The sequence below is a fragment of the Mauremys reevesii genome, linkage group 1 (assembly GCF_016161935.1).
Source record: "Mauremys reevesii isolate NIE-2019 linkage group 1, ASM1616193v1, whole genome shotgun sequence".
Taxonomy (NCBI): domain Eukaryota; kingdom Metazoa; phylum Chordata; order Testudines; family Geoemydidae; genus Mauremys; species Mauremys reevesii.
Window position 1 is genome coordinate 112,570,636 of NC_052623.1, and position 25,520 is coordinate 112,596,155.

At 42.2% G+C, this 25,520-nt stretch overlaps 1 long non-coding RNA gene across 1 annotated transcript in view; it reads left to right on the forward strand.

The window, feature by feature from the left end:
• LOC120387179 overlaps positions 1-21,585 on the forward strand; it is a 42,952-nt gene extending 21,367 nt beyond the window's left edge. The window contains exons 3-5 of the long non-coding RNA XR_005590054.1: positions 17,600-17,693; positions 17,818-17,989; positions 19,597-21,585. This is a non-coding gene — a long non-coding RNA (uncharacterized LOC120387179). The remainder of the gene's footprint in view (positions 1-17,599; positions 17,694-17,817; positions 17,990-19,596) is intronic.
• Positions 21,586-25,520: the final 3,935 nt, after the last annotated feature.

The window sequence follows — 25,520 nt, forward strand, 5'->3', positions numbered from 1 at the left end:
TGCAGATCACTTCTTCCCCAGAGTAAGGAAAGAACCAATGACCAAAATGCAAGCCTCAGAGTCACAAATTGCTCTCTGGCCTACTCCTAGATCAGCTCACCTTATCCACTGCACCTTATCCAAAGTACATTGTATTGTTACAATCTAGTCCTCTATGTTTATGGAAAATCACACTCTACTATTGTCATGTATTTCTCAAATCACATTTTCCTTTTAAAATAGGTCTGCTTTGCCAAATCTGTATGAGATTTACAAGAATACAACAATGCTCCTACTTCCCAAGATTTAAAAATGACAAGCCAGGGCAAACAATATCCACAGACTTTTATGTGCATTGGAGGGAACTAATTTGTAGGGTCCTTCAAACTGTCCATAGTTTTTAAGATTTAAGGCTTTTCACACAATAGAAAGATTAGGGCCTTTGCTCTTGATTCACAAACACAGTTAACTGGCTACAAAGCCAGGAGAAGAGTAAACAAAGAAAGAAATATGTACAGTTGTGGCACTCTGCAATTCATTGCTACTATTCACTGACATACAACAATGTTCTTCACACTTTAAGCCCAAAAGAGAACAGCATTACTCATAGAATCATAGAATTGTGGGACTGGAAGGGACCTCAAGAGGTCTTCTAGTCCTGTCCCCTGCACTCAGTGCCAGACTAAAGGCTTGTCTACACTGGCACTTTACAGTGCTGCAACTTTCTCGCTCAGAGATGTGAAAAAACACCACCTTGAGCACAGCAAGTTTCAGTGCTGTAAAGTGCCAGTGTAGACAGTGCACCAGCGCTAGTAGCTATGCCTCTCATGGAGGTGGGTTTTTTAAAGCGCTGGGAGAGCTCTCTCCCAGTGCTCTGCCCCGACTACACAAGCCATGTTAAAGCGCTGCCAGTGTAGACTAGCCCTAAGTATTATCTAACATCCCTGACAGGTGTCTGTCTAGCCTGCTTTTAAAAATCTCCAATGACGGAGATTGCACAACCTCCCTACGCAATTTATTCCAGTGCTTAACCATTCTGACAGTTAGGAAGTTATTTCTAATGTCCAACCTAAACTGCCTATGATGCAATTTAAGCCCATTGCTTCTTGTCCTATCCTCAGAGGTTAAAGAGAACAATTTCCCGCCCCTCTTTCTTATAATAGCCTTTTATATATTTGAAAATTGTTATCAAGTCCCCCGAGTCTTCTCTTCTCCAGACTAAACAAACCCAAATTTTCCTCATAGGTCATGCGTTCTAGACAGTTAATAATTTTGGTTGTTCTTCTCAGGACTTTCTCCAATTTGTCCACATCTTTCCTGAAATGTGCACCCAGAACTGGACACAATACTCCAACTGAGGCCTAATCAGCGCAGAGTAGAGCAGAAGAATTATTTCTTGTATCTTGCTTACAGCAGTCCAGATAATACCTCCCAGAATTGTGTTTGGTTTTTTTTGCATCCATGTTACCCTGTTGTCTCAGACTTAGCTTGTGATCCACTATGACACCCAGATCCCTACCTGCAGTACTCCTTCCTAGGCAGTCATTTCCCATTTCGTATGTGTGCAACTGATTGTTCCTTCCTAAGTGGAGTAATTTGTGTTTGTTCTTATTGAAGTTAATCCTATTTACTTCAGACCATTTCTCCAGTTTGTCCAGATCATTTTGAATTTTAATCCTATTCTCCAAAACACTTGCAACCCCTCCCAGCTTGGTATTGTCCACAAACTTTATACATGTATTCACTATGCCATTATCTAAATCATTGATGAATATATTGAACAGAACTGGACCCAGAACTGAACCCTGCAGGACCCCAGTTGATATGTCCTTCCAATTTGACTGTGGATAATTACTCTCTGGGAATGGTTTTCAAACCAGTTATGCACCCACTTTATAATAGCTCCATCTAGGTTGTACTTTCCTGGTTTGCTTATGAGAAGGTCATGTGAGACAGTATCAAAAACCTTATTAAAGTCAAGGTATACCATATCTACTGCTTCCCCCTATCCACAAGGCTTTTTTCCCTGTCAAAGAAACATATTAGGTTGGTTTGACATGATTTGTTCTTGACAAATCCATGCTGACTGTTATTTATCACCTTATTATCTTCTAGGTGTCTGCAAATTGATTGCTTAATTATTTGCTCCATTATCTTTCTGGGTACTGAAGTTATGATGACTGGTCTGTAATTCCCCGGGTTCTCATTATTCCTCTTTTTTATAGATTGGCACTATATTTGCCTTTTCCCAGTCCTCTGGAATCTCTCCCGTCTTCCATGACTTTTCGAAGATGATCGCTAATGGCTCAGATATCTCCTCGGTCAGGTCCTTGAGTATTCTAGGATGTATTTCATCAGGCCCTGGTGACTTGAAGACATCTAACTTGTCTAAGTAATTTTTAATTTCTTTCCCTATTTTAGCCTCTGAGCCTACCTCATTTTCACTGGCATTCATTATGTTAGATGTCCAATTGCTACTAAAGTTTTTTGGTAAAAACGGAACCAAAAAAGTTATTTAGCACTTCTGCCTTTTCCACATTTTCTGTTACTGTTCCCCCCTTCCCCGTCTGAGTGATGGGTTTACCCTGTCCTTTGGTCTTTCCCTTGCTTCTAATGTATTTGTAGAATGATTTCTTGTCACCCTTTATGTCTCTAGCTAGTTTAATCTCATTTTGTGCCTTGGCCTTTCTAATTTTGTCCCTACATACTTGTGTTATTTATTTATATTCATCCTTTGTAATTTGATGTAGTTTCCACTTTTTGTAGGATTCTCTTTTTGAGTTTCAGATCATCGAAGATCTCTTGGTTAAGCCAGGGTGGTCTCTTTCCTACACAATGGGATAGTTTGCTCTTGTGCCCTTAATAATGTCTCTTTGAAAAACTGCCAACTCTCTTGAACTGTTTTTCCCCTTAGCCTTGCTTCCCAAGAGATCTTACCTACTGATTCCCTGAATTTGCTAAAGTCTGCCTTCTTGAAATCCATTATCTTTATTCTGCTATTTTCCCTCCTACCATTCCTTAGAATCATGAACTCTATCATTTCATTATCACTTTCACCCAAGCTGCCTTTCAAATTTACAACCCCTTTGTCAAAATCAAATCTAGAACAGACTCTCCCCCAGTGTCTTTCATAGAGTCATAGACTTTAAGGTCAGAAGGGACCATTATGATCGTCTAGTCTGACCTCCTGCACAATGCAGGCCACAGAAACTCACCCACCCACTCCCGCAACAAATCCTTAACTTATATCTGAGCCATTGAGGTCCTCAAATCATGGTTTAAAGACTTCAAGGTGCAGAGAATCCTCCAGCAAGTGACCCATGCCCCATGCTGCAGAGGAAGGCGAAAACCCCCCAGGGCCTCTGCCAATCTGCCCTGGAGGAAAATTCCTTCCTGACCCCAAATATGGCTATCAGTTAAACCCTGAGCATGTGGGCAAGACTCACCAGCCAGACACCCAGGAAAGAATTCTATGTAATAACTCAGATCCCACCCCATCTAACAACCCATCACAGGCCATTGAGTATATTTTCCGCTAATAGTCAAAGATCAATTAATTGCCAAAATTAGGCTATCCCATCATACCATTCCCTCCATAAACATAGCAAGCTTAATCTTGAAGCCATATATGTCTTTTGCCCCCTCTGCTCCCCTTGGAAGGCTGTTCCAGAACTTCACTCCTCTGATGGTTAGAAACCTTCATCTAATTTCAAGTCTAAACTTCCTAATAGCCAGTTTATATCCATTTGTTCTTGTGTCCACATTGGTACTGAGCTTAAATAATTCCTCTCCCTCCCTGGTATTTATCCCTCAGTTATATATATGGAGAGCAATCATATCTCCCCTCAGCCTTCTTTTGGTTAGGCTAAACAAGCCGAGCTCTTTGAGTCTCCTTTCATAAGAAAGGATGGTTCCTTGGATCATCCTAGTAGCCCTTCTCTGAATCTGTTCCAGTTTGAATTCATCCTTCTTAAACATGGGAGACCAGAACTGCACACAGTATTCCAGATGAGGTCTCACCAGTGCCTTGTATAATGGTACTAACACCTCCTTATCTCTACTGGAAATACCTTGCCTGATGCATCCCAAGTTTGCATTAGCTTTTTTCACGGCCATATCACATTGGCGGCTCATAGTGATCCTGTGATCAACCAATGCTCCAAGGTCCTTCTCCTCCTCTGTTACTTCCAACTGATGAGTCCCCTGCTTATAACAAAAATTCTTGTTATTAATCCCTAAATGCATGACCGTGCACTTTTCACTATTAAATTTCATGCTATTACTATTACTCCAGTTTACAAGGTTATCCAGATCTTCCTGTGTGATATCCCGGTCCTTCTCTGCATTGGCAATATCTCCCAGCTTTGTGTCATCTGCAGACTTTATTAGCATACTCCCACTTTTTGTGCCAAGGTCAGTAATAAAAAGATTAAATAAGATTGGTCTCAAAACCAATCCCTGAGGAACTCCACTAGTAATCTCCCTCCAGCCTGACAGTTCACCTTTCAGTATGACCCATTGTAGTCTCTCCTTTAACCAGTTCCTTATCCACCTTTCAATTTTCATATTGATCCCCATCTTTTCCAACTTAACTAATAATTCCCTAGTGGAACGATATCAAATGCCTTACTGAAATCGAGGTAAATTAGATCCACTGCGTTTCCTTTGTCTAAAAAGTCTGTTACCTTCTCAAAGAAGGAGATCAGGTTGGTTTGGCATGATCTACCTTTTGTAAAACCATATTGTATTTTGTCCCAATTACCATTGACCTCAATGTCCTTAACTGCTTTCTCCTTCAAAATTTTTTCCAAGACCTTGCATACTACCAGGGGCAGCTCTAGGAATTGCACCGCCCCAAGCAGGGCGGCACGCCACGGGGGGCGCTCTGGCAGTCGCCAGTCCCGCGGCTCTGGTGGACCTCCTGCAGACGTGCCTGCGGAGGGTCCGCTGGTCCCGCGGCTCTGGTGGACCTCCCGCAGGCACGCCTGCGGATGCTCCACCGAAGCCGCGGGACCAATGGACCCTCCGCAGGCATGCCTGCGGGAGGTCCACCGGAGCCGCCTCCCGCCCTCCCGCCCTCCCGCGGCATGCTGCCCCAAGCACGCGCTTAGCGCGCTGGGGTCTGGAGCTGGCCCTGCATACTACAGATACCAAACTGACAGGCCTGTAGTTACCCAGATCACATTTTTTTCCTTTCTTAAAAATAGGAACTATGTTAGTAATTCTCCAGTCATACGGTACAACTCCTGAGTTTACAGATTCATTAAAAATTCTTACTAATGGGCTTGCAATTTCATGTGCCAGTTCCTTTAATATTCTTGGATGAAGATTATCTGCGCCCCCCCGCAATTTAGTCCCATTAAGATGTTTGAGTTTGGCTTCTACCTCAGATGTGGTAGTATCTACCTCCATATCCTCATTCCCATTTGTTATCCTGCCATTATCCCTAAGCTCTTCATTAGCCTAATTAAAGACTGAGGCAAAGTATTTGTTTAGATATTTGGCCATGCCTAGATTATCCTTGAGCTCCACTCCATCCTCAGTGTTTAGCGGTCCCACTTCTTCTTTCTTTTTTTTCTTCTTATTTATATGGCTATAGAACCTTTTTGCTATTGGTTTTAATTCCCTTTGCAAGGTCCAACTCTACATGGCTTTTGGCCTCTCTCACTTTATCCCTACATGTTCTGACCTCAATAAGGTAGCTTTCCTTGCTGATCCCTCCTATCTTCCACTCCTTGTAGGCTTTCTGCTTTTTCTTAATCACCTCTCTGAGATGCTTGCTCATCCAGCTTGGTCTACAACTCCTGCCTATGAATTTTTTCCCCTTTCTTGGGATGCAGGCTTTTGATAGTTTCTGCAACTTTGACTTGAAGTAATTCCAGGCCTCCTCTGCCTTTAGATCCACAAGTTCTTCAGTCCAATCCACTTTCCTAACTAATTTCCTTAATTTTTTAAAGTTAGCCCTTTTGAAATAAAAACCCCTAGTCCCGGATCTATTTTTATTTATCCTTCCATTTAGTTTGAACTGAATTAGCTCATGATCGCTCGAACCAAGTGTGTCCCCTACAACCATTTCTTCTATGAGGTCCTCACTACTCATGAAAACCAAATCTAAAATGGCATCCCCTCTTGTTGGTTCAACAACTACTTGGTGAAGGAATCCATCAGCTATCGCATCCTGGAAAATCTGAGCCCTATTACTATTACTAGCACTTGTCCTCCAATCTATATCTGAGAAGTTAAAATTTCCCATGATCACACAATTCCCATTAGTATTTACTTCATTTAAAACATTAAAGAGGTCTCTATCCATATCCAAATCAGATCCCGGCAGTCTATAGCACACTCCAAGCACTATCCCTGGGGAGGCTCTAGTAGCTTTCTTCCCCAGTGTGATTTTTGCCCAGACAGACTCTGTCTTATCCATTCCATCACTTCTTATTTCTTTACAGTCTACCTCATCATTGATATATAGTGCTACTCCACCACCTTTGCCTTTATTTCTGTCTTTCCTAAACAGCACATACCCTTCAATACCTGTACTCCAGTCATGACTACTATTCCACCATGTTTCTGTTATCCCTATTGTGACGTTGCAGTCTATATGATTTTATAAAAATATGCTATTGAGTGAATATAATGTAACTGGAATATGCTTCATGCAAAAGGTCTCTTGTAAGGTATCATTACAAAACTTATAATCTACTGAGTGTGGTCATCCTATTTCTATAAATGTATCACTCTTGTATCTAAAACTAGAAATATGAAATATAACTCTGACCCGTCACAGTGGCATAGTCGGCAGGATCCGAACCTGGGCGGGGACACCCCAATGGATTTCCAATTCAGGTGACATGATCACATGTCACTGTAAGACCCCAAGCCTTCATTCCTCCAAGCCTGATTCACAGGCCTGCAAACAGAGCCATCCACAGTCAATTGTCCTGGTTGATGGAAGCCATCAAGATTCCAAATCACCATTAATTGCCCACACTTTGCATAATTACAATAGGCCCTCAGAGTTATATTTCATATTTCTAGTTTTAGATACAAGAGTGATACATTTATAGAAATAGGATGAACACACTCAGTAGATTATAATATTTGTAATGGTACCTTACAAGAGACCTTTTGCATGAAGCGTATTCCAGTTACATTATAATCACTCATTAGCATATTTTTATAAAATCATATAGACTGCAACGTCACACCTATAATATCTGGTTTCACTTCCTGCACCAGTAACTATAGTTCCTCCATTTTGTTACCTAGGCTCCTTGCACTGGGGTACAAACATCTTAATTTTTGCTGTTTGGCTTCGCTCACATTCTTTACCCGATTAGGCACAGGCATTCTACCGCCAGTATCACCTATTAGACTGGTATCTACACTACCCTTCCTCCTTATGTCCATTCTCCTACCCATGGCTGTATCCTTTCTTACTTTGTTTTCTTCCCTCTCAATGTTAAAATCTGGTGTGGAGATTACTTGGACATCTCCCAACCATCTCCCCCAAATTCCTAGTTTAAAGCTCTCTTAATCAGTTATGCCAGCCTCCATCCTAGAAATCTATTTCTCTCCCTACTCAGGTGAAGTCCATCCCAAGAGAACAGTCCTCTGTCCATGAATGCTTCCCAGTGGCCATACATCCCAAAGTCCTCCTTATAGCACCACTGCCTGAGACATCCGTTGATCGTCATAATCTTGTCACACCTTTCTCTAGGAACAGGCAGAATCCCACTGAAGATCACCTGAGCCTCGATTTGCTTGAGCATCTTCCCCAGCCTGGCATAGTCTCCCTTGATATGTTCCAGCGAGAATCTAGCCATATCATTTGTTCCCTCATGAAGGACAATCAGTGGATTCTTTCCCGCTCCTTTTAGGATCCTCTTCAGCATCAGGTCCACATCCCATATCTTAGCACCTGGCAAATAGCACACCCTTCTGTTCTCTAGATCCAGGGCCGGCTCCAGACACCAGCCTACCAAGCACGTGCTTGGGGCGGCACCTTGGGACGGGGTGGCACTCGGGGTTTGTTTTTGGTTTTTTTTGGTTCGGCCAGGCGGTGCTGGGGGGAGGCGGGGCTTGGGAGGCGTGGCACCGTGCTGGGGGGGCAGGGACTTAGGCGGCTCGGTGGGGGCGGGCTTCAGCGGCACGGCACTCGGGGGCGGGGACTTGGGCGGTGCGACGCAACACTTGGGGCGGGGACTTGGGCGGTGCAGTGCGGTGCTCGGGAGGGTGAGAGACTTGGGCGGCGTGACGCTCGGGGGCAGGGACTTGGGCGACGCGACGCTCGGGGGGCGGGCCGGCGCGACGCTGGGGGGGGGCGGCGCTCTTTGTTTTCGCTTGGGGTGGCAAAAATGTTAGAGCCGGTCCTGTCTAGATCAGCTCTGGTTTAAGGCCTGTCTATTCTTCTCAGTAAGGAGTCCCCAGTCATGTAGACCTGCCTTTTCCTGGTATTGGTGCAATTCTCTGGTCTATCCCTGTTCCCTCTGGCCGCAAGTCCTCTCGATTCCTATTCTCCCTTGCAGTTCTCTGCAACCCATCCCGTATCCTCCTGGGGCTCGCATTTGGTGTTGTTATCTCCATTGACTCTTCCCCTCTTCCTATAGAACTAGCTGCTCTTCTCTTCTTCCTTGCCTTCAACCTTCAGTGACCACCTGCTGTGCCCGTTCTTCATTTTCCAACTCCACAAACCTGTTCCTGAGCTCTACTTCTCCTTCACTAGTCTGTCTTTTCCTCTGCCTGGTTCTCTTAGTCATATGCTTCCACTGTCCGCTTTCCTCACCCAGCAGTCTCCCCTCAGAGTTCTTTGATCCTGCTTCCATCTGCAAGTCTGAACTTTTCCCTTCAGCTTCCTCATGTCTTTGCTCCATCATCTGCTCGAACCCCCTTCTAAACTCAATCAGAGTTTCAACCTGCATCTCCAATCCTCGGATCTTTTCTTCCATCAGCTCTATCAGGCAATACTTCATGCAGACAAAACTCTTTTCAGGTACCCCGTCCAGGATCATGTACATACCGCAGCTTCCACATCCAGTCATCTTCATTGTGTCTTCCACTGCTTGGGTCACTACCGCTGCTGCCTCTGTATCTGTCATAGCCTTCCCATCTAAGTCCTGTTAGTCCAGGAAACATAAACCAAACCAAAATACCACTGCCCACAGCAAAACAAATCCCCAGTGACCACCACAAAACTGCCAGAACACCACACACTCCCTTCACTAGCCTGTCTGTTCCTCTGCCTGGTTCTCCTAGTCTTCCCCAAAATCTCCCCTTGCAAATTATTTCATAGAAAGTCCTATTTCCACATGCTATGCAGGAGTTAAGATTAGATGGATACAATGGTCTTTTTAGGCCTTAAAAATCTATGAATCCATACAAACTTTCTAAGACTTTTTGTGTCCACTTCTCTTCTGTGTATAATAGACAAAGAACCAAACTCTACTTTTTAGAAAGATTCTGCCAATGATCAATCACATCATGGAAATAGGTGAATATTAGTGAAGTTTGCAATGCTCACTCTGAACCTCTCAAAAGACTCTACTACCACAGTCTCTATATCTTGGATTTCAGCTACTGTCACATAGAGTTATAATTACTCTAATTAGAATGTCACCTGGTAATAGCACTCAGAATATTTGGCTAACATAGTTTTATAGTGTCATCAGTTTTTCGGCAGAACACCCCACTAATATCCATAACAAGGATGAAGTGCAGTAGGAATATTTAAATGAACAAATATATAAAATGGATGATCTTGAGTACTTTCCAGGCAATGTCTGTAACAGTCTTGCAGAAATTATAAAAATGCTTATGTTGTCTTTTCTGCATGAGAGTCTATTAACCTAGAATAATTTGTATATATTACTTTATCCTTTTAATATCTTCATACATATTATATTACATATAAGAGGACAAAGTTTCAAATTTAAATTTGTAATGTTTATAATTTTATACTCAATGTGCAAATTATTTTGTAAATAATAGTAATGAGAGAGAATTTTGTACTAGAAAAAGTCAATTTGAGAAACAAGATAGACAGGATAACAGTGTGTTGAGAGTTCCCTGATTGCTTTTCACGTTGTTGAAAGTTGAGATAGAGTTTGGGTACTTGGTGACCTGACAGCTGGCCGGTATAATAGACATCTGTTTGTTCACACCACTTGGTTCAGCAGCTTGCACCACAAGTATGATTAAGTAACGAGCATTTGATCATGTGAGATGAAAAGTACCTGTTTGTTTCTGATGTGTCACATTTATATTAAGTTGTTACATTACACTCTATTATAAGTTGATATGATACAGTGCAATATTATTATTAATGAATGGGAGATAGAGAAAAAAAGAAAAGATATACATTAAAGATATGTAACTTTTTGGCTATTAATGTGGAGGGAAGGGTTGCCTTTAGGTGTGGATGCAGCAGCATTGTCTGGCTGCATCTTTCTGTTTAGGTTAACTTTTCTGTAGATACTTAAGAGGAAAACGTAACTAAATCTATATGCTATGCAGGGGTAGAATGATTCATTTAACTGGTTCATTCATAAGTGTTAGGCCTGGTCTACACTGGGGGGGGTCGAACTAAGGTACGCAACTTCAGCTACGTGAATAGCGTAGCTGAAGTCGAACTACCTTAGTTCGAACTACTTACCCGTCCTCATGGCACGGGATCGAAGTCTGCGGCTCCCCCATCGACTCCGCCACCGCCGTTTGCGGTGGTGGAGCTCCGGAGTCGACGGGAGCGCGTTCGGAATTCGATATATCACGTCTCGAGACGCGATATATCGAACTCCAAGAAGTCGATTGCTACCCGCCAACCCGGCGGGTAGTATGGACATACCCTAAGTGATACCTAACATTTGTCATTATAATTTTTGGCAAGGGACACTTGGGTATTATCAGACATCAAGGAGATGGGTTTTTTTTCCAATTGTGTGTCTCTGTGAGATCAGCAAGGTCCCATAAGCACATCAAATAACATTATCGTGTCTGATTAGAGATTTAATTTCAATATATCACAAGCCATTCACCACAACCTTATCATTGCAGTATGTCACACATATTTTTGTCTGTGATTTTTTTTAAATTTTCCCTGAAGTCTCATCTCCTCAGTTTACTGCTATGGGCTGCTAGCTTGGACAAAGCACTTTCTCCCTCATACAGTAATGTAAAAGAGAGACTCAAGGAGGAGAATGTTCATCACGGACATTATTACTCTCTACAAGTATTCTGTAATGCTCTACAAGTGTTGTTATTGTAGCATACACCAGAATTGGGACAGAGGACATGCTGTTCCTGCTGCCACTATATGTCCTCTGTCATTGATAGGCTGACTAGAGAAAAGCCTACTAAAAAGAGCATAAGACCAGTGTTAGTATCCTGCCTGATAATAGTACTAATCCTTCAGAAACAAAGGACTCTATTCCTCCTCTACTGAACTGGTTGAAGTAAGCAACAGAAGCATGGATACCAAAATCAACAGAACTGTGGGGTTTTACATGCATTCTCTGTTCACTTCACTATCTCAATTAGTCTACTTCAGCTGTGACTAGGGTGACCAGACAGCAAATGTGAAAAATCGGGACAGAGGTGGGGGGTAATAGGAGCCTATCTAAGAAAAAGACCCCAAAATCGGGACTGTCCTCATAAAATCGGGACATCTGGTCACCCTAGCTGTGACAAAGGGAGAAGGTTCTAGCTGAAAGTCATGCTGTTCTATTGTTCAGCACTTGTGAGGGACTTTCATCAAAACCAACTCCACCAGTAACAAGAAAACCTGACTGCTATTGACCAGCTGAAAAATAATGCACACAGTCCGGCCCTAAATTAAAAGGTATAGCAAACCAACCACCTGCCAGGCAGAAATATAGTACAGAGACAGAGAGAGATAAGAAACATGCACAAGAAATAACAAAGTAAGATTCAGCTTGGGGAAATGCAAGCAAGTTCATGGTAGGAAATAATAATTTGAAGCACAAAGACTCAGTCTAAGGGAGAAGCCTGGGAATTAGTAATACTGAGAGAGCTAGGGATGCTAATGTGAAGCATATTCAACATGCCTTTGCATTGTGGTATTTCTGAAAAAAAAAAAAAAAAAAAAAAGAGTAGCCCATGCTATTTTGGGCTGCCTAGTCAAAGGCATCACATCACAAAACAAAGAGATCTAGTCCTTCTCTGCACAGGTCTGGTGTGACTGCTCCTAGAAAACTGAAGGCAATTTTGGGCATTGATTGCCACAAGGATATTGGCAATTTGAAGGGAATTGAGAAAAGAGTAACATAATTGATCAAAGGGCTGGGTTGATTGATTTATGAGGTTTAAAAGAACTAAATACGTTAGCTGCTGATTGGCTGAGTAATAATTAAGGTGGTGGTCATGGTGAGGTAGAAGGAAAGAGGTAGAACATCATAGGCTAACAAATAAGTAGATGGAGGTTACAAACATCAAGAAGGAAGACGGTGTATTCAGTGTGATTCAACGGTGTTTATTGTATTTTATAATCAGCACTAATGAAATGAAACTATAATGGGAACTCTTAAGATGAATATTGGAAAAACTCCTGATTACTAGGCCATGGAAAACTTCCCAGGGAAGCAGAAAAGTGCAGTCTCTTGGCACTTTAAAACTAGGCTAGACAAATCACTAGAAAATAGAGAGAGAGCAATCCTGCACTTGCAGGGAGATAGAGTGGCTGATCTTGGTTTTTTTCCATCTCTAACTTCTATTATTGTGTTATTCATACCTATTCAGTACAGTCCTCAGTCCCTTCCTATTGTCTTTATATGTAGTGTTCTTGGATGATTTTGAATGTAACAGTCAACTAAAGGCATGTTAGGTGTTCAGATTAGATGTAAGATTCATGTAATATTTTTCTTGTGCCTGAGCCTACTAATTCAAGTTAAAAAAAAATCAACCACATTTTAAAAAGTGTAAACCAAAGAGCAATTTGGAATCTAATTGTATAAATGAATCATTCTGCAAATTCTTATCTGAAATGTAAAATATTTCTGGCTTTCACCTCCAGTACGTTTAATTATTTTAGATAAAAATTGCTCAGAATGGAAGAAAAGGTGCTTGTCTAACTAGACATTCAAGTTGATATTAGAAGATATGGAAAATTCATAAATAAAATGTCCCTTCCAGCATCCTTAACTGGTGAGAACTTCCATGGCAGAGCCCACTGGCGTTATTCTTGACTATACTATTTAACAGAGCATAGAACAGAACAATCTAATAGCAGCAGCTTTGGCACATAGGAGTAAAACTAAAAAAAATTGGAGTAGTTCGTTAATACCTTTAGGCTAATCTTCCTTCCACTCCCATCAGTTCTAGAATCTCTGTGATCCCTGAGAGATGTTCAGAAACAATTTGATCATGAGAGGAAGGATGTTGTTACAGCTAAGGCACTGGACTAAGACACAAGAGATGTGTGTCCAATTTTCAGTTTTGCCACAGACTTTCTGGGTAAACTCAAGTAAATCATTAATCTCTCTGTGCCTCAGTTCTCCCATCTCTAAATAGGAGATAACAGTAGTACTTTGATCCCACATTAAAATACTTTTCCACCTTGCTTTCTCGGGGCAGGAAAAAGTAACGGGCTACCATCAACAAACAAACAAACCACCACTGGAACAAAACCACCAGGTAACAGTTAGCAAGAGCAGCTTGCTGTTCAGGGGGAAGTTGCCGTGGTGCCTTTCTTGCATTCCTAATGCTAGTTGGTGCTGTGAAAAAGTATAACAGTTACAAGCCCACTCCTCTCATAGAACCTAAAATGGCATTCAGCAGCTACCTGGAAGCACTGTGGCTTCTCCTTGTTGTAGGGGAAAAAAAAACAACCCACCTCTGCCAAAAACATTGTCCTAAGGTAAGAACACCCAAGTCCCTACTTTTGTGTAAAGGGCAACTGGAAGAAGTCAGTTCTGCTGTGTGTATCCTGCAGTTGTTTTCTCTTATCCTTGGGACTTTACAGATAAAGGGATTAATACAATTACCCTTTTTCAGATAAACCCTTTCACAGATCTACCTCTTGGGTCTCAATATTCTCTGTGGTGGCTTGATCTATCGCAGTTTACATGTGGTTTGGGAGTATTAATGCTGGGGTTTGTATGGTTTTTACTTTTAGCTCTAGCATCCTAGTCATAAGACAGGTAACAATATGGGTGCGTTGTGAGATGCTAGTGTGAAATGGGTTGGTTTTGTCTGCTGCCACAGTCTATCCACAATAACCCAAACCAGCATTCATTACACCCTCAGCCCCAAACTTGCTCCCCTCACTCTTGATACCTAAACTTCTGGTTTATACTTATATGCCACCTCAACTGCTCCACTTCTTAAGAGTTCACCACATCCGATTGGACTGTAAAAGAAGGATGTGGGGAAGAAAAAGATGCAGTGGGGTGTGAAGGTGTAAGGGATACCATTCTTCAGGGGTCAGAAGCCTGCAGCTGGCACCCAGGAAAAGACCTGCAACTTAAAAGGGAGCAGGAAATGGATGACAGGGACTGCAATACTTGCCAGAAAGCTGAGGGGCCAGTGGCTGTGCACCTGATGGACTGCACCTGAAGCACCTGCAGTGAGGAAGTGCTCCAAGAATCAAATGGACAGAAGGGAGACTGTGTGAAGTCCTGTTAACACTGAGGTAAGAGCCAGGAAATTTTGGGTTGATGAACTTATGGATGTGCGGGACAGACTTGGGGAAGGGACTACTTACCCCATACAGACTCTGAGGGAACAGTGTGTGAAGATTTGATCCTGTTTTGTTAAGAAGGCTTGGGGGAAAAAACAAACCACAACAACTACTCCTACTGGAAACTGCTTCCCTGGATTCTGTGAGAGGGCTCCAGACAGCATTTCCTCAGGGAGGGAGCAGTCCCAGCAGGAGGAGGGCATTAAAAGATAGGCCTCAATCCTTTACACATGGCACTTGAACAGGGACTTTGACCTGAACCCCTTCTATTAAGAAGGACCATAGAGAAGCTACTCCTGCTAGTGCCTGCAGGAAGCCTAGCTGGCTGAGCATGAGTGGAACAGACAATTCGAAGTAGAAATGGTTCACTTGCTCTCTCAGTGACTGTGACTTGCTCAGTGACTTGCTCTCACAGGGAGATGGAAACAGCCATGGAGAGGAGGCCCACCCTGGAGCTTCACCCAGTCTCACCTTGCCCAGGATGGGCAGCAGGATGACTTGGAGGTTTACCTGACCACCTTTGAGCATGTTGCCACCACATCAGGCAGCGAGAGACATTCCTGGGTGGCATAACTAGCCCCATACCACACCTCTTAATGATCTTGTTAAAAGAATCAGCCTCTTGACAAGTCACATGGTCACCACAGAGTGATCAAGCATTTCAGATAATTAAACAGATTCTGTGCAACAAGTCAATACTGCACAGACCCGATTTCTCTCGAGAATTTGTTCTACAAAGAGATGCCTCAAACTGCTCCATGGGTTCAGTGCTTTCCCAAACCTTCCATGGACAAGAGCACCCTGTTCTTTACATAAATAGAAAACTCTCAGACTGTGAAACCTGGTACTCTGTCCTCAAGAAGGAATGCCTGGCCATACAGTAGGCCATAAAGGCACTGAGATACTACCTGTTTAGAACCTTCTTTGTCTTGGACACTGACCATGCAGTATTAAGGTGGCTCCAAACCATGAAAGACTCCAGTGCCCATATGACATTCTGATGCTGTGTGATTGAAATGTGACCATGTATATCATTGTTGATACCACTGTTAGACAAGTGCATCAAAACTTGTACAAAGTATATCATGTAAGGTGTCAATGGAAAAGTTTCAGAGGGGTAGCCGTGTTAGGCTGGATCTATAAAAAGCAACAGAGAATCCTGTGGCATCTTTAAGACTAACAGATGTATTGGAGCATAAGCTTTCCTGGGTGCATCTGACGAAGTGGGTATTCACCCAGGAAAGCTTATGCTCCAGTACAACTGTTAGTCTTAAAGGTGCCACAGCACTCCCCAGTGGAAAAGTTATGATTTACTAAGTATGATTATCCAGTTTATATGTATGTATCATTTTTGTGTCTGAAGTTTTGAATATAGATCTGTATCTCAAATGTGTTTGTTCCTGGGGTAACACCCACCAGGGAAAATCTACATTGAAGCCAGATGGCCTTGTGTTGAGGGCCCATCAAAGGGAATTGACTCTCACAAATGGCCACAGAAAAAACTCATCCTGCCCAGCAAGTCTTCCTGTGTATGCCTAAGCCTTCAAGTGGGCAATGGCTGCTCCTGTGAGTCATCAAAGCATGTAAGGGCATGTGACTTGCTCATGTGACCCAGGACACCATCTTATGCCTGTAATTTTCCACAGACTGAGAGGCGCGCTGGCCGCTTGAAGCGCCAGGCGCAGGCAGCAAAGCGCGCAGCGCTGCCAGCGCCCAGCTCTCCCCCTCGCTGTCCCTCAGCTCCCTCCCTGTCAGGTGGGGGAGGGCGGCAGGCCCTCAGCGCCAGCGCTGGCCACTGGGGACCACTGGGCGCGGCAGCGCCCGGCGCAGGCAGCGCTGCAGAGCACACTGCCCTGCTGCAGCGCTGCAAATTTGTAAGTGTAGCCAAGCCCTGAGACTGAGAGCTTTGTTTGGGACTGTAAAATTCCATCCACATAGTAGAGGGTATAAAAGACCCTGGAAACATCTCCATTTTCTCTTCATTTCCTGTTTCATTTCTCTGGGCTGGATTTCTAACAAGGAAGCTCTAAATAAGGACTGATAACTCCCAAGCTGTTCGGGTAATTTCCAGAGAGACTTTTGAAGACTAGCTGTTTATTCCATCACTGCTACAAACCTAATAGAAGAACTTTGTAATAATTGTATGTATATGATCTATTAACTATTTTAACTCTCTATTTCAGGGGTCAGCAACCTTTCAGACGTGCTGTGCCAGGTCTTCATTTATTCACTCTAATTTAAGGTTTCGCGTGCCAGTAATACATGTTAACGTTTTTAGAAGGTCTCTTTCTATAAGTTTATAATATATAACTAAACTATTGTTATATGTAAAGTAAATAAGGTTTTTAAATGTTTAAGAAGCTTCATTTAAAATTAAATTAAAATGCAGAGCCCTCCGGACCGGTGGCCAGGACCCAGGCACTGTGAGTGCCACTGAAAATCAGCTCGCATGCCGACTTTGGCACACGTGCCGTAGGTTGCCTACCCCTGCTCTATTTCTTTTATCTTAAAATAAACCTTTAGATTTTAGTTATTAAAGGATTGGCAACAGTGTGATTATTGGGTACGATCTGAGTTATATGTTGACTTGACTGTGTTGCTGGTCTCTTGAGATAAGAAGAACTTTGTTTGATGAAATTGTTTTTCAATAACCACTCATCATAAAGTCTAGTGTCTGGGGGGTGAAATGAGTGCTGGAATGCCTAAGAAGACTACATTTTTGGCTTCTTGTTAACCAATATGATGAGATAGTAGTTTACTTTTGTTGCTGGTTTGGTATATCTAATGATAGAATAGCCACCAGTCTGGGGTGAGTCTGCCCTGTTTCTCAGCAGTTTGTCCTGAATCTGGTATCCTCAGCTGTGACCCACTGAGGCACGGTGACAGATACTTTGGTACTTAGCCTTAAGTCTTTTTGATTTTGAATAGAGCATCAGTCTGGGAAGGACCATCGGAATGCAGAACCTAAGAATACTGGGGGCTCTGCAATGAATGCAGTGACAGGGACACTTGAGGATGTAAGGTATGTGAAGGTATGAGGAATATAATTAATCTGGGTTCAGGGGCCTGCAGCTGGCTGGCTGATTATCCCTGCCTGCTGCACCAGGGAAAAGACCTGTAACTTAACTGGTTGATCCTCATAACAGAAGGCAGAAGGAAATGAAGGACAGGGACTGTAATACCTGCCAGAAAGCTGAGGTGCCAGTGGCTGTGCACCCAATGCATTGTGGCTGGAACAACTGCAGAGAGGAAATGCTCCAAGAATCAAATGGACAGAAGGGAGGCTGTGTGAAGTCCTATTATCACTGAGGATCTGAGGTAGGAACCAGAAAATTTTGAGTTGATGAACTTACAGGTATGAGGGACAGACTTGAGGAAGGGACGACTTAGCCTGTACAGACTCTGAGAAAAAAGACTGTGAAGATTTGATCTTCTTTTCTGTTAAGAAGGCTTGAAATAAAAAAAGCAATGATGACTAATCCTGCTGGAAACTGCTTCCCTGGATTCTGTGAGAGGGTTCCAGACAGCATTTCCCCACGGAGGTAGTGTGCTCAGCAAGAGCAAATTGAGTCCCAGCAAGAGAAGGCCCCAGTCCTTTTCCTGGAGCTCTAAGGAAAGTCCACTACTGGTGCTACAGCAGAGGAGGGTGTCTGTAATGTCCGCTTGGCTGCCTCCTCCCTCATGGCAACCTGGCATCTATATCGCTCTGACTGCACAGCATCTGGTTCAGCCTGTGTCTTCTGCTGAATAGCCATAGCCTCGTCCTTAAGTCTCGCCTCCATCCTGTTATTTTAAGTAAATGCACCTCTCAGGTACATGTTGGCCAAAAGAAAATAAGTTTTGGGAACAGAAAATGAATAGAACATCCTTTCTTGGCATGTTTAGTGGTTCTTGGCTACATTTCCTAGGAAAACCTGCAGAACTGATACACAGTTCCATTGTGAATTGGGCTTGTATTTAGATGACTTGTTGGGTAAAGACTATACACTAGTAATATTTCGCACTTGTGTCATTAATTATACTGTATGCCCTGTGTGAAAAATAAGTGGCTGTTAATAGTAACATGGACTTGTGCGTTACCTTGCCTGCCACTATATATGTAAAAAGAACAGGAGTACTTAGAGACAAACCCCGCTGCCAACTCTGTCCACATATCTATTCAAGTGACACCATCATAAGACCTAATCACATCAACCACGCCATCAGGGGCTTGTTTACCTGCACATCTACCAATGTGATATATGCCATCATGTGCCAGCAATGCTCCTCTGCCATGTACATTGGCCAAACCGGACAGTCTCTATGCAAAAGAATAAATGGACACAAATCTGACATCAGGAATCATAACATTCAAAAACCAGTAGGAGAACACTTCTACCTCGCTAATCACTTAGTGACAGACATTAAGGTGGCAATTTTTCAACAGAAAAGCTTCAAAAACAGACTCCGAGAAGCTGCTGAACTTGAATTAATATGCAAACTAGATACCATTAACTTAGGTTTGAACAGAGACTGGGAATGGTTCAGTCATTACACTAATTGAATCTATTTCCCCATGTTAAAGTATCTTCACACCTTTGTGTCAACTGTCCAAAATGGGCCTTCTTGATTATCACTTCTAAAGTTTTTCTCCCCTGCTGATAATAGCTTCTCTTAATTAATTAGCCTCTTATAGTTGGTATGGGTACTTCCACCTTTTCATGTTCTCTGTAGGTATAAATATCTTCTTACTGCATGTTCCATTCTATGCATCCGAAGAAGTGGGCTGTAGCCCATGAAAGCTTATGCTCAAATACATTTGCTAGTCTCTAAGGTGCCACAAGTACTCCTGTTCTTTTTGCTGATATAGACTAACACAGCTGCTACTCTGAAACCTGTATATATGTAAACTTCAGTATAGAATGTATTTTTGTTATTGTTTCCAGATGGATTTAGCCATGAGCACCAGCTGACACAGTGTACCGGGTACTGCTCCCACTTCTTGAAAATTGCATTGCAATTTTGAAAATGCACTCTCTGTAGGGGAAATCAGGTCCTAGAGTCCTTCTGCAGATGACTGAAAGTGCCAGCTCCTTGTCGATCTCCTCTATCTCTGATCACTGGTTAATTCTACATTCAGATGGCATGACTAAATTTCCCATTGTCTGCTGCTCACCACAAGGAAAAGGAATGTCTGTGCTGTCTTTATGGAGATGCTGAGGAGAAAAAAGAACTCAGATGCATTAAGGCCTTTTTGCCCAGGCCTGATCCTACACTTATTGAAATCAATGGCAATGGGTGGAGGATCAAGCTGTAAATGCTGGTTTCCTGGTAAAGAAGCAAGCATCTAAGGAGTCTGGTGTTTGGTCTCTTCTACTGCAATCCTGAATGCTTCCATTCCAGTCTCATAAGGTGCCAATCAAATCAATGCTTGTAATAATAATTAATAAATAAGTAAAAGTATTTTAAGTCTATTAAATATAAATACTCTACTGCAACATATTTAAAGAAATAGAATAAAATTCACAAGTGTGCCTAAGTGACTTAGGAGCCCAGGTCTCATGAGATTTGGGATCGTAAGTGCCCAAGTCCTTTGGAAAAGGGACTTAGGCTCCATAAGTCTTTTGTTTCAGTCTTTTGTCTTTATTTTGTGAATATGCAGGTCCTTTTTCTAGCATCTGCTTGGTGAGCCTTTGTGCTGGATAGAAATACATGTGCATTGAGCTAAGCCTCTTTGAGTCTACATGGGTCTGATTCTCATTTATACTAAAGTATCCTTACACCCACGGTAGGGCCTCCTTAAATTCCCAGAGAGGTGTTTAGGGGCCTTGTTGTAAATAAGAATCAGACCTCATCTGTGTTTCTTTGTGGGGGTCTAGCCAAATGGCCTTTTTTATTCATTTGTTTATTTTTTGGCTGATGAACTCAGTAGCTTTAAGGAGCACCAGACTCATCCAGTTTTCCGCTTGGAAGGGAATTATAGCATCTTTCCTGTAGTAATAATCTCTTTAAGAGGTTTCTAAAATAATGGAAAATGACTGAGAATTCTATGTGGTCAGGTGGATTAAGACAAGAAGGATCTCCTTCACAGACGCAGAGAGTAAACAGAGTACATCAACAATGCACAGTAATTGCCTTGCAGAAAAACTTATAATAAGCTGCATCACCATTGATGCAAAATCAGAGTTCACTGGTGGTGGGTTTTTTTTTGTTTTTTGTTTTTCTGGTTCTAATTTAACCTTTATTATTTTGTAACATTTCACCAGCATAAGAAGCCTACATACATCAAAGGGGCTAATGAATGTTTGGGACAAGGTTATATCAAGCAAGAGAATGGGACACTTGGCATTGGAAAGAAGCCTGGTGCACTTAAAACGAACCGCTTTGTTTTAATCCTTTCATCTACCTCTTTAGCTTCTTTTTGTTTCAGCTGCCATAAACACTTGCTGTGAAGCCAATGTTCAGTACTAAAAGGATTTTTTTTTGTATTCCTCTCATTTCTGTTGAAACATGACACTCAAATTGGAGATAGGAGCAGAGATCAACAAACCCTGTCAGCTCTTGTCAACCCAGGTGTAACAGTGTGATCTTCTTAAATTGCTGCTAATCTGCCAAAGATCTCTTTATCTGCAGTCTCCATCATGCTGTTTGCTCACATTTGGTTAACACTTTAAATTTCCCTTTTGGAGGTGTCACTGTTTGCCATTTAGTAACTAAGAAGAACTGTGAGAGCAGCTTAAAGCACATGGATTTGGGAAGCTAGAAAAGCTGATTAGCTATTCAGGGAGAATAATCTTATTGAAAGTAGTAAGAGCTGTATAAAGAATGCTTTTCCCTTTCCTCGTAACAATCTTCTAATTATGTTGTCAAGCTTGCTGTCGTGTTCTCCCCCTGTGCCATTAAGAAACCGTTTTCTATGTTAAGAAAGAGATTTCCAGATCATGATGATGTTTGCTGATTTTTTTTTATTGTTTAAAGAATCTGTGTGTATTAAACCAAACATTAAAAAATGATTCATGTGCAGCATAATTATTTGAGATGAGGAGCTCAAGGCTGTGGTGGTGGGGAGAGAGGCGGGGGGTGGGTGGGATTAGTATTCCACATCAGTGCAAAAAGGCTTTCACCTCTGTGGCTGGGATCTGAATCTAGCTGGGACCTTTGTGACTGAAATGCAGTCATAAATCAATAGCTGCTTGAGGGGTCAGAAGCAGGGCCAATAGATATCTGCAGCTGTATATTTCTGAGCAAAACTGAACAACATTTCCAGTCGATAGATGGACGAGAAGTTCAACTGTGCACAAATCTGTTCTTACATAGTACTGCTCACCATATTTTGAAGGAAGGAATAAGTGCTGAATATGTTCTGAGCGGGATGAGAAGCAGGCAGACTCAGCCGTACAGCTCATGGCTCACCTCAACAGAACTAATATGCAAGAGACCAAAGGATTACCTTGTAAACCCAGCCAGGCAATGTTCTTTGCTTTCAAATGAAGCTGAATACCTGTTCATTTACATAGTGGTACAACATGGAGCTTTTTTTCTTAACCCAGTATTTTAGACTAGTGCATAATATATTAGTATCAAAAGACTTTGTCATAAGCTATGCTGTTAGAATGAATTAAAAAAAACAGCCAAGGTTTTAGTGTAGGTCAGTTGGTAGCATTCTGATTTTTGGTTGCAGGCACAAATCTTGTATGAAGCAAGACCTGGTGTTGATATTGGGGCTTTACTATTAAAGGTGCCATTGCTCTGATAAGATGCTATATCAAGATGCTTTCTTTCCATCACTTGGCAGCCCACGTGGAAATTAAAAGATCTCAAGCATAGGTAGTAGAATTAGGAGATGAGGGGAGAGGGTTTGCCTTCTCAGATCTAATAGCTTTCATTCCATGTCCGCATTGAAAGGACTCACTCGGGTGGCAATCCTTCTCAAATTCAACGCTTTTTGCTTTTGAGACACGGCATTTTTTTTCCTCAAGGAAAGAAATGCTAATTGTTAATAGAATATTATTGAGTGAATACTAATAGCTCTGTGGGGCATGGCATAAACTTTTTCCTCCTGAAAATTGTGCACATATAATAAACTCTCACCATGCTTTTTAGTGATGTTGTCATTGCAAAGTAATTCTTTATTGTACTTGTATATGAATTTATAAAGCACCTATCATAAATGATACAAACTGTCATTTTACATGTAAATAAAGACACTTGATCTTGACTCCCTAAGGCATAGTCAAAGTTGAGTCTCACAATGTCAATTTTCAAGTCACTTTTCAGAGCAGAGCTGCACTGTAAGTCAACTAGTCTGTTAAAGGATAGGGGATCCAATGGGTGGATTGTATTATTCCTCAGAAAGTTCTGGAATCCTTTAATCCCAGTTGAAAAACCCCATCATAACAAGTTTGTCATCCCAGAAGGATCACGGATGGGCTCTGGCCTGAACCTGAAAGGAGGTCATGGCCAGATCCTGTCAATGGTTTTCTCATAACACCCCGTAACCAGTGCCCAGTGCAGACTTTGGTAGAGGGCCTTCAGCAGTGACAAGTCTGCCGATTGTGGCAGCTCAAAGTACCTGCATCCCTTCCTCCCTGGCCTTGACACCAGCCACATAACCCCACTCAAGAACATTCAAAATGCTGCTATTAGCCTCTGTTTGCCAGAAGCTGGGAATGAGCGACAGGGGATGGATCACTTGATGATTACCTGGTCTGATCATGCCCACTGAAGAACCTGGCATTGGCCACTGTTGGAAGACAGGATACTGGGCTAGATGGACCTTCGGTCTGACCCAGTATGGCCGTTCTTATGTTCTAGGATCATCTTCCTGGTTCATTGTTCTGCTCATATCACCCCTCATTTTGTGTGTCTCCAATGGCTCCCCTTCCTCTACAGCATCAACACAAGTGCCTTGTCTTTGTTTTAAGTCCCTTTGCCATGTTGCTCTGCCCTATCTATCTAGCAGACCTACTATCATGTCAAGCCTTTGCTTGGCCAAAGATGACTACTTGTCTGCTTCTGCTTCCCGTACCTATGAACATTCACCCATGCTGCCCTCCATGAATGGGAAAAGTGACCATCAAAAGTCACAAAGCAACCACTTTATCCTCTTTTAAATCTCTCCTTAAAACTTAACTTTGCTTTGATGCCTACCCATCACTCCCATCAGGCATTGGTTATACAAGTGGCAAACTGAGACCTCTGCTTTGCTGATAAACTGTCCATTTTTTACCTCATCCTCCTGCTCACACCCATTCTGCTTGTTTGTTTTGTCCACCTGACTGACACCTAGACTGTAAGCTGTCTGCAGCAGGGGCTGTCTTCTTTGTTACTTATTTGTCCAGTGCCTAACATAGTGAGGCCCTGACCCTTAACTGTGGTTTCTAGTTGTTAGTGTAACATAAATAATAATAAAGATAATCACCACACCTGCAAGCTCCCTGACCAAGGCCAATTCAATCCTAAAAGTGGCCACTGGTATCCAGGAAGGGTCATGCTCAGGGCCTCCTTAGTGTGTGTCAGTTTAATGATTCCCCAATTCAAACTCCACCAGCAGGCTTTCTATGCAATCTCTGGTGGCTGTTAAAGCTGCCATCTTTTAGTGGTGCTAGGAACATTGCCTATCTTTCTGCCTGGGTGGAAAGACCCATGCTGGAACAGGGAGGGAAAATGTTAATTTCCTGAACCAGTTGGGATGACTCTTCTTTTCTATTTAATCTAGCACAGAATAATGATCCAGAGCATGCTCACCTGCATGATTCAAACAACCATAGATTTTAAGGCCAGAAGGAACCATTAAGATTATTTAGTCTGACCTCTTGTGTAACACAAGCCATCAAATTTCACCCATTTATTCCTGCATGGAGCCCAGTAACTTATGTTTGTCTAAAGCAGATCTTTCAAAAAGCATCCAGTTTTGATCAGTGTTTGTACCTACATAGTGGGATCTTGGTCCATGACTAGGGCTCCCAGGTTGCAGTAATACAAATAATTCATAATAATTAAGAGAAGCACTGGTAACATGGCCTTGAGACAAAGCCAAGAAGGAGAGCTTTTGGGACAGAATGCTGGCATTAAAAGGCCTACAACTGTGAGCAAAGAAACTGCCTCCTGTTGTTTTATTCTTACTATTGTTGGGAAAACAGGACTTTGTGTACTTTCATTGTGAATAAACAGGATTGCATTGAAGAAATACCTGACTCCATTATTAATTTCTCCTCCTCACAGAAACAACCTCCAAGACCCCAAATATTGGCTACGCCCTTGGATCAAAAGGGATAATGCTATACTGGTAAACTCTTTCAGTCTTTAGTGCTAATTTTTTTTGCTGTATATGCATGTGGTGTTGAGAGATTTTTTTTCGGCCCACAGAAATAATTTGTTATGAACACAATTCACTTGCACTGAAGGGATTCTTGACCTCGATGCATCTACTGCATTAGGAAAGAAATACACATCACAAAAACCACCATCATAGTTGGCACTAATTAACATCCTTACTTTCGAGACATGAAGAATTTGAACGGGTCTGGAGAGACCTCTAGAAAGGGATCATTCCAGGTCAGGGTTGAGCCATATTAGTGAGCAGCAGGAGGAAAGTTGCCTATGCTGGATCTGTTTTGTGGATTTATAGAGAACTTTAATTTTCAGAGGTTTCATGGCCACTAAATATACTTTAAGAAAAGATAACCCGTACATTTACCATTCACTATTCCTTGGTACAAATATATTAGTAGGACAGTTCTGTAATCTTTATTCAAGTAGAACTCCTCTTGTCCATCTCTGGCAAACACGCAACTCCTCATTAGTCACCAGGAGTGGAATCTGTTTGGACAGGCACTCGAAGAAGAAGAAAGAATGGTTATTTACTCTA